The following is an 11,291-nucleotide window of genomic DNA, read 5'->3' as shown; positions in this document are numbered from 1 at the left end:
TAGCCCGAGGTAAACCTATTACAAAGTCTATGGTAATACGCTTCCACTTCCACTCGGGCACTGGTGACTAATGTAATAGCCCAGCAGGCCTTTGATGCTCAGCCTTAACCTATTGACAAACCAAGCACTTGGAGACGAACTCAGCTACATCTTTCTTGAATCCTTCCCACCAATATACCTCTTTCAAATCTTGATACATTTTTGTAGCCCCTGGATGTACCACATAGGCTGCCATGTGCGCTTCCTCCAATATTTCTCTCCTGAATCCATCACTATCAGGCACATATAGTCTAGTTCCATACCTCATCAATCCATCTGTGCCTTTAGTAAACATCTTTCCTTTCCTTCCTTTAAGGTTCTCTAAGGCCTTAGCTACAAACTCATCTTTGCTTTGTGTTTTTTTAATCCGGTCCATTAAGACAGGCCTCACTTTAAAGTGTGCTAGCAATGCACCTGCCTTTGAAACTTCCAAGTGCACACCCATGTCTCCCAAGCTATGCACCTCCCTAATCAAGAATCTCCTATCTGTGGAGATATGTGCCAGGCTCCCCATCTATTTTTGACTCAAGGCATCCGCCACTACATTCGCCTTACCCGGATAGTAGGGAATAGTACAATCATAATCCTTTAGCAACTCCATCCACCTACATTGCCACAAGTTAAGATCCCTCTGCTGAAATATATACTTCAGCCTTTTGTGGTCTGTATATATCTCATAAATCTCACCAAACAAATAATGTCTCCAAATCTTTAAGGCAAACACGATTGCTACCATCTCCAAATTGTGTGCGGGGTAATTCTGCTCATGCCTTTTAAGTTGCCTTGATGCATATGCAATCACCTTCCCCTGCTGCATTAATACACACTCTAAACCAACCCACGATGCATCACAGAATACCATGTAACCCCCTGTGCCTTGCGGTAGGCTTAATATTGGAGCTGTGGTGAGACAGGTCTTAAGCTTCTCAAAGCTATTCTCACAAGCATCTAACCACTCAAATTTTGTATCTTTACATGTCAACTTAGTCAGAAGGGCGACTATTTTGGAGAAGTCCTTCACAAAACGACGATAGTAGCCAACTAAACCCAAAAAGCTTCTAATCTTCGTAATTGACGTTGGCCTTGGCCATTTTTCCACTACTTCAACTTTCCTTGGATCAACTTGTACCCCATCCTTAGATACCACATGTCCCAAAAATGTAACGCTTTCAGGCCAAAACTCACACTTGGAGAATTTGTCTGATCTAGCTCCAAGCTTATTAGATGATGCACGCTTCACATAAGCCGTACATCCCCAAATCCTTGTATAAGACAAGTTTGGCCTTTTGCCATACAATATCTCATATGGTGTCTTATCAACCGATCTAGTTGGAACCTTGTTAAAAATGTAAGCAGCAGTCTCTAGGGCATATCCCCAAAAGCATATCGGAAAGTCTACTCACATATCATGGAACAAACCATGTCCAACAAGGTTCGATTTCTCCTCTCAGACACTCTATTGTGTTGTGGAGTTCAAGGTGAAGTCCGTTGTGATAGAATCCTACATTCCATTAGATAATCCAAAAACTCCTAACTAAGATATTCTGCTCTTCTATCCAATCTAAGAGTGAGAATACTCTTCCCAGTTTATTTCTCAACTTCAGTCCTAAACTTTTTGAACTTTTTAAAAGCTTCAAACTTGTATTTCATTAGGTACACATAACCAAATCTAGAATGGTCATCTATAAACATAATGAAATATGAATAACCTCCATTGGCTGGTATGTTTAAGGGTCCACATACATCCGAATGTATTAGCCCTAGGAACACGCCTGCTCTTTCAGCCTTTCTAGTAAAAGGAGTCTTAATCATCTTACCAAGAAGACAATATTCATAAGTTCCATATGATTCATAATCAAATGAATCTAGATAACTTTGTTTATATAACTTTGCTATCCTTATCTCTCATTGATATGATCTAGTCTACAATGCCAGATATAGGTTTGATTTAGATTATCTTTTCTAGCTTTCTTGACATTTATATTAAGCAATGGGCTATCAAGATCCATAACATAAAGTCCTCCATGACATGTTGTGGATCCATAAAATATATCATTTAGAATGATAGTGCAACAATTGCCTTTCATACTAAATTCGAAATCATCATTCTTAGCTAGGTATGAAACTGAAATGATGCTTTTAGCTCCAACATTAAGCCTGATGGTAAAATAAGATCACAAGTCCCAACAGCAACTATTGCAATTTTTGCACCATTGCCCACTCTTGGGACTACCTCATTTTTACCAAGCTTTATTATCATGACCCAATTGCCCGGGCCATGACCAACGCATGAGCTCAATGAGCATAGCTCACTATGCCCAAGCAAGCCTATCCATTTACCTTTACTTAACAAATTTATCATATCATGCATACACACACACCTTTTCCCGGGTGTGAACATAGCCAAAACACAATGGCATTATCGATAATAATATACATGCACTATACCAGTCATGTATTTAGCAATTTACATTGCATACACATATTCACATTGTTAGATTGTATTAACAATACAAAAGGACCCATGACTTCCAGCGGAGACATTTACAATAAAAGGGATTACTATTGAATGCTAGACACGTACCCAGGAGATGCACTACGAAGACTCCTCGATCTAATGTCCAACAGTCACCTGATCTGAAAGCATGAATTTTTATAAAACGTGAGTACATTACTCAGTGACTGAATATTAGAAGGGAACAAGAAATCTCAACCAGGAAATTTGACAATCATGATGCACCGGTTGAAAATAAAGCCATTTTCATCTAACTATTACTATTCCAAATCCTTTTTCCCTTACCTAGAAATTTATTACGCATTCAAGGATTAAACATCCTTGAAATTTTATCGATCATTCTAGCAAAGTAGTAAAACTGACGGTTATTTACAAATCGTCACATAATAAGGGTTTCACAACCCATACGATTCATATATGCATATGTATCACATACAATTTCATTCACCAATTGTTTTATCAAGCAAGATAGCAAAATTAACGGTTTATCACAAACCGTCACAAACAAGGGTTTCACATACCACACAATCATACATATATACACAAAGATATGAGCAATTATATACACTGCCAAGTCTTCACTGTTCTTGGTGGTACAAAGAAATAACTATCAGAGTACTCGGTAAGGGGTATCACTCAGTATCCCTCTTTGCACACCTCTGAATTTCTAGAAAATTGTGGGCGCTACGTATCGCTGTCCCCACTTTGCACATGCACGGTCATAATTATCACAACCTTTATCATTAAACCGGCATTTGCACATCCCACTCCACACATGCACGGTCGTAATTATCACAACCTTTATCATTAAACCGACATTTGTACTTCCCACTTCTCACATGCATGGTCATAATTATCACAACCTTTATCATTAAACCGACATTTGCACTTCCCACTCCGCACATGCACGGTCATAATTATCACATCCTTTGTCATTCAACTGGCATTGCACTTCCCACTCCGCACATGCACGGTTGCATCAATTTCACCATAATATGTTAATAATGCATATCAGCATAATACAAGGGTACACAGATTCAGTACACTTAATTTCACACAATTTCTCAATAATACATGTAGGCATCATACAGATATACACAGATGCATCGCAATCATATTTAACATTACAGAAATATTTTCACTAAAAGCTTGTTCCCGAGATTCGTTTTTAAATGGGATTCAGATATAATCATTCACGCATTTCATTTCAACTTAATTAGAATTCCCAAATAAATTTTGAAATGCAAATTCACTCACAAGTGTCGAAAATCCAGATTCCGGGTGCACTCGGACTAATAGTCCTCAAGCGTAATTCTTTTGCCTTTTCTGGACATCTCACTACCTTGACAAATAACAAAGTTGAGGAATTTACTATATTGTCCCTAAAGTGATATAAACTAATTTAAATTACTAATGCTTGATATGTAAATGCAAAAATACGTCTGATTATCGCTTAATCGCGGTATCGATTAAATTCGATCGATCACCCAATTAATTGGCGATTGTGTCCAAATCACCTCCAAATTAATCCATTTCTCCTCTAATACCTTAATTTATCACTTACCATTTAAATAAAGCCAAATTCAATATTAGAACCCTCACAGTTCCTTACAGAAAATTTCGGTCATTTGGTGCACTAGCATCGAAATTTCTTTCTACATAATCGTTTCACCTTAATTCATCATTTTCCAAGCCATTTTCCTTGAAGTAAAAACAATCCCCCATTGATATTCAGCCCTCATGGTTCGACCAACAAGGAACCCTAGAGAAATTGAATATTTCTTTTGTGTTTTTGTTCATAACCATGCTTAACTATCCCTAAACACTAACATAGTCTAAAATCAAATTATTCCAACAACAATTCCTCTTCCATACCCATTTTTCAGAATTGAATTCATCATGAAAACTCAATATTCAACCATGGAAATCAAGAACAAAAGAATGGGTAAGCTAGGTATCAAGGAGAATTAAAAAAATTCTAACTTACCTAGCGTGTTTCCTTGATTTCTTCACTTTTTCTTTGAATTTTCACCTAGGTTTTGTTGTTTTTCCCTTTGTTCTTCCTTTGTTCTTGTTGCTGGTTGCCTAGGCTGATTATGGTGAGAGAATTGGGGATTTAATGGGCTGATTTCTATAGAAAATAATAAAATAATCAAGCATGCCACATGTCACATGCTTATTGGCCCAATTTTTTAACTTTTTTACTTTTTCTTCTTAATTTTCCACCACAAATATTCTGGTATTTATCCAATCCTACCACAATTAAAATCCCTTGGTCTTGACAAGTGCTGGGGCAAAAAATATACCGATTTGCCCCTAAGGGGAAAAAATTATGATTTTGCCCCTATACTCCGAAATGTATCGGAATCACATTATTTCTACTTTTCAACCTCAAATAACACTAATATTGATCAATATTAACCAAATGGGGTAAAAATCGTTTTATAAAAATTTTCGTTTAGTCCTCTAGTGGCAAAAGTACCATTTTACCTTTGTGCTCTAAAAATACCGAGAATCACAATTTTTCATTGCTAAACATCATTTTATACTCCAATAATCATAGTTATATTTCATATAATTATTCTTGGTCAAATGTGATCAAATCTTGGCTAGAAATCTCCATTTTATCATCAAATGGTAAAATAACCGTTTTGTCCCTAATCGGTCAATTTTCTTGATAAACTCCAAACTGGACCTTGAACTCCGAATCACTATTCTAAGTCATTCTGTGGGTTTCAAAATTTTTCAATTTCCTCTTAGAATTTCTATTTGAGCTAGTTCAAGGCTTGATTTAACTTAGTTGTACCACTCAGTACAATACTGTCTTTTAATCGAGCTCGACAGGGTCTCACATTTATATTATCCCTTAAACCTTTTACGTCAATACATAAAAGTGATCCACATCCTGAATCTATTATCCAAGATTTAAGATTAGCAGTAGAAAAGATAAGCTCAATTATATTTAAAGTTATTTCTTTACTTGTCAAGATTGCACCCTTTCATTTATTCAGAACTTTTCTGAAAGTGATATACCAGTCCAAACATTTTAGGTTGATGGCATCAAGTATGCCAAGCAAAGTAGCAATTATTATACCCATTCTAACAACCTATAAATATAAAAAAAGTATCTGTATTAGTCTGTCATGTTATTAACCAATTTAAGATGAGGTATTAAATCTTATATTGATTCTCCCACTAATTTTTTGTAATAATAGCCCTCACTATTATACGAAATCTCTACTATGTATTTCTAGTGGGTTGGGACCCCTTTTGAATTATTGCAACCTTGAGTGACTCAACAAATTTATAATATTGCATAAAATAAATATGTTACATGCATACTACTAGGATGATTATGGACTTTTATCTAATCTAATTTCCTTGAGCCATTGAAGAAAATTAGTTGGGCAAATCCTAAGGGATTACATACAAATATCACCATATCTTGTAGTCTTGTAATCTTCATGTCTCCTTGGCGCCTTCGTCCTTTATTCTTGGAATTTCAAAATTTTCTTCCTAATCTAATCCCATGAATTCTAATTACATATTTGTAAAGAAACCTTAAGTTACATTTAAGGGGTGTAGGATGAGAAGAAAAGTTTACAACTCCTAAATAAAATAAAGGAAAGGTAGGGCACACACTCTCTATTTATAAAATAAATACCAAATACATTCAACCATAACCATCCATAACACATTATAGTGGTCTAAGTCCATAATCATCCTCATACATTCATAATCATATAATGAACATATAAAACTTATGTTTAATTCAAATTGAAGATCTTATATGTCATTCAGTAATAATATTACTCAACCTTTAAAGATATTAATCCAAATAATTTGATGTTCTAATCCTATTAGAAGTCTTGTGCAAATTTAAAAGTCCTAGTCCTACTAGGAATTAAATTAATCATGGACTTTGTAATCTTAAACCTTTTAGGACTATGAATTTAAATTTGACCCTTGTTCTCAATAGGAGTCCTAATCATATTAGAAATTTAATATTCACAAGGAATCCTAATCCAATTAGGCTTTCTAATCTTATTAGGAAATTTAATCCTTGTTGTCCTTAATTTTTACAATTCTAGTCCAACTAGAATTAGATCTTTATGGCCAAGAATCCTATTTCTTTACCAATTTGATTTTAGAATCTTATCGAGGGTAATCCTAAACTCTTTAAGATATATTCCATTACAATTAGAAGACTAAATTCAGGTCATAACCAAATTAATACAACTCTTAATAATATAGAGAAGAAATTACACAAGATAGTGTAGTTTTATTGGGTCTGCATCACCTATGTTATCCCAAATTCTTTGAAGCTCCATCCTCCATTGTTTGTTGCAATTTTGGCACCAACTCAAGGAAATCCCATGCCCCAAAGATCAAGTGAAAAAGCTCTCAAAACCTCAGCAAATTTGGAATACAAATAGCCGTGTTTTTGCAAGAGTCCTTGTTACACAAGAATACATTTCTAACAAACTGTTTATGCAGAAACATCATCATATTACTAGACAAACGAGGTAATTAAATGCTGTAAATTTTCAGAGGTTGAGATCATCCTCTTGATCTTCTACCCTCCAAAAATCAAGCACAAATTTCCAAACAGATCATGTTATGCTGCTAGATTTTCCAGATTTGGATTCTCTTAAAACAAATCTATAAAATCTTTAAGCACTTATTAAATTTAGATTTTAAATCCATAAATCAAGACTTTAAAGGCCTTTCGAAACATAAATTAGTTTTGAAAAAAATCCATTCAGAATTATTCTAAATAATTTTTCAAACTTTGCATCAAATCAACATATAAACAAAACAGTTTTTGTAATCTTCAACAACTAAACATAAAACTAGATTAAATCAATTAAAGAAGGCTCTAATATCACTGTTAGGGATCTAAATCATGCTAAGATGACTCATACGCAGCAGAATATTATTAAAATTATAGTCCCCTATGCCATGGATTACTTTAATTGAAATTAATATAAAGAAACCACAAGAGAAATTTTGACATACCTGAAAGTCTGCTTTCTTGGGTGGAGTCCTCCTTGGCTTTTTGTTTTTAACTTTTGTACACCAACTAGGACTTATCAAATCATAGCAGCGTAGTTATCCTGCAATGGTGATCCACAGAATGATTTGCCGAAATCTCTTCACTAAAAGTGTGTGTATCCTTAAGCCGAAGTTTGTGCTAGCAAACTCTCAACTTTTAGCTCCCTTTGTGTTTCTCTTTTTCTTTTTTTTTTGGCTGTGATCCTATCTCAACACATGAGAAAATAAAACAAAACTCTTTTATCTATTCAAGAGGCAATTAAGGGATTCTTTTATAGAGTGAATTGGCCTACTTTATATCCAACAAGGATTATAAAATGTCTTGGGCTAATTGGGCCTATATTTAATACTCCATCAAATCATATTTGATTTAGCCTAATACTTAATTGGATTAAGCCTTTACAAAATCAATTCGATCACATCCAATTGAACTCAAATTAATTTCGACAATTCACCATATGTGTGTGACCCATTAGATTCCCAACATGTTGGCAATAAATATAATTTAATTCAATTAAGAATTTATATTTATATTTATAGATCATGGGTGGCATCTAGCAATACATCATGATCACCCAAATGTCAGAAGAGTTAATATGATTTGACTAACCTTTTAGTGCACAGCATCTCAGTGTAATTCAATCCTTTCATCATATATCCCAGATAGATAGAAAGTCTGGCTCGATGTCTACTTTTTAACTTATACATATTAGTCCTACAGCTTCTATATTCACTTATCAAGATTGCCTTGGCCAAGGACTTTTAATCAATATAAGCTAGGAGCAAATGAAATATGTTCCCTTCAAATCACTTGGGGTGATGAATCTTCTTTGAACTACTCATTCATCTTCGCATGCTTTATCCATACCCAAAAGCACCCAATTTAAGCATCTGGTGTCAGTTAAAATTCTACTACGCAAGTATACTTATCAAATAGATAGTATATAAGCAAGCAAAGTATCAATCCCACAAAGAATTGATCTAAAATTTTACTAATGTCACAGCCCAAATCCTGGGCCATGACCAGCTCTTTGGCCCAATGGGCATGGCCTAATGGGCATAGCCCACTAAGCCCAAGCAAGCCTTTTTATGCAATCCTGATCATCATTCCCAACCATCATTTCTAAAACCACATATTGTAATTCTCTACTAAAAATATTTCAGTAACATTTTGTAGTGACCCAATACTTACAATTTTATTATGTCAAAATAATGTCACTCGTTTGCCAACTCCTAGTGGCATCAGTAATCAAATATACATATTTGACTTATAACATGGATACTAGCGGATTACATTACATATACTTGTTCACAGGTAATAGACCTTTGACCATCAGCGGAGTAACCGTGGGTGAAGGTACAGCTACTAAGATACCATAATACCTACCAAGAAGGCAAGCATACGTGGACAACTTAATCTAGGTCCCAATTGCCTCCGAATATGAAAACTTGAAGTTTAAAAATGTGAGTATAAAACTCAGTGAGTGAACATAAGAAGGGAACAAGCAATCGATAAGGAGAACTTGGAAATCATGATGCACTTGTTTCAAAAACGATGCAATTGATTTAATTTCGTACTAAAAGCCCCTCACTTCAAACTTGATTAATAACCTCATAGTGTTGCAAAAACCCATGATCAATCCATGAAGTTAAATGGGTGAAAAATATATCAAAATCAAGAAAGGTAGCAAACATGACAACAAGTTTCTCACTGCAGCGAGAAACATTCTTGGTTTGCATATGTTTCGGTTTTTAACGCATATCTCCCACTACAAAAGTCCAATTAACATGATTTTTGGACCATTAGAGGCTGGGGTACAAATTTTATGTTTACCACATTGCCCAGTTCTGACTGTAAGGTGGTCAAAATCTATGTTAAAGTGAAGGCACTACACTAGAAAATTTAGAACCACCTGAGAGTTTCTCGCTAATCTCGCTGCAGCGAGAAACTTCAGCAAATTCTGGCTGCAGCGAGAACTAGGCCAGTGTGACCCCCCTAACCCAAGAGTTTCTCGCTGCAGTGAAAATGAATCTCGCTGCAACGAGAAATAGAGCAACTTGGTTAAAAGGGGTCTTGTTATATCAAAAACCATTTTCTTGTTGAAATGAAAAGCAATTTGGGAGCAATAATAATGCCAACATACAACACAATCACAATTAGTTTCATAAACTTTCTATAACATATATATATATATATATATATACATCATCATGCATACCATCTCGCCACACTCAACTCAATGCAATATCATCATCATGTGTGCACTCCCTACTCACACACTTCAACATCATCATGTGTTCACTCCCTACTAGCACACTCTAACATCATCATGTCTGCACTCCTTAATTGCACACTTCAATATCATCATGTGTACACTCCCTACTCGCACACTTCAACATCATCACACAACATTATTCATCAACGCATAACATATATTCATATATATACATACCAACATAATATAGGAGCACATGAATCCATCCTTTTACACATTTCACATTTTCACAACATCAAAACATTTTATCAAGGGCTTGTTTCCCCGACACACATTTTTAAAGAAAGGTTGGATAAAATCATTCAAATGTTTCATCCAAATACATTTACATTTCCCAAAGCAATTTTGAAATGCAAGTTCACTCACCGGTATTTGTTGAATCTTTACTCGACTCCAACTTCAACTATTGCTCCAAATGACAATGTGAGGTATTGTTGGAACCTATCACACACCAACATCACAACCAACCCAATTTGCATAAACACAATTCTAAAAGCTATTTCTTAAATCAAGCCCCACTAGTTAGTCCTAACTAGCTTCGATATACCATTTGACTGGCTATCTATTCTTTCTACTCTAGTAACACTAGAAATAAATAAACAAACCTCAACAATAAAACAACTCACAACAATAAAAGAACTCACAACTCCAATTACTATGTCACGACCCAAATTTCGGGCCATGACCTGCACATGGGCCCAATGGACGTAGTCCACTAAGCCCAAGAAAGCTTATTAATCTGGCATGTTCATGTTCATCATTCCATTATAAACTGCTAAGTCATATTTCATAACTTAGAATCAAAATAATATTGAACATTGCCATCTCATACTAGCATACCAAACAAGTGTATATACATTGTCTACAACATGTATCTTAATAATTTACTTTAAATTTGTCTATACACAACAAAAGAATACTCGACTTATAGCGGAGAGACTCGGACAAATGTACAGCTACTGAATGCCGAGACACCTACCAAAAGATGGATACAAGTTTACGATGACACCTCATCCTAGTTACCGACTGCCTCTTGATCTGAAAACATGAAGTTGAAAACGGTGAGTATAAACCTAGTGAGTGAACAAGAAGGGAACAAGCATACCATAAGGAATGTTTAACGAAATCATGATGCATTCATTTTTCAAAACAATGCAATTTATTTTAGTTCTTATTAAACCTCTCATGTAAACCCCACATGAGAAAAATCACTTATTGAAAAGAGTGCATGCTCAACAAAGGATTTGGGGAGTGAAAACTTTAATAGAATTCATGCAAATTAAGTCAAATAAACGAAGGGTCCTCACTGCAGCGGAAAGGCATTCTCGCCACAGCTACGCTACAGCGACACTTGACTTAAATTATCATCTAGCCAAGAGTTTCTCACCAAACCTCTTCATTTTAAA

The sequence above is a fragment of the Theobroma cacao genome, chromosome 6 (genome assembly GCF_053813885.1).
Source record: "Theobroma cacao isolate CCN51 chromosome 6, ASM5381388v1, whole genome shotgun sequence".
NCBI lineage: Eukaryota > Viridiplantae > Streptophyta > Magnoliopsida > Malvales > Malvaceae > Theobroma > Theobroma cacao.
Note: the sequence above shows the minus strand (reverse complement) of the source record.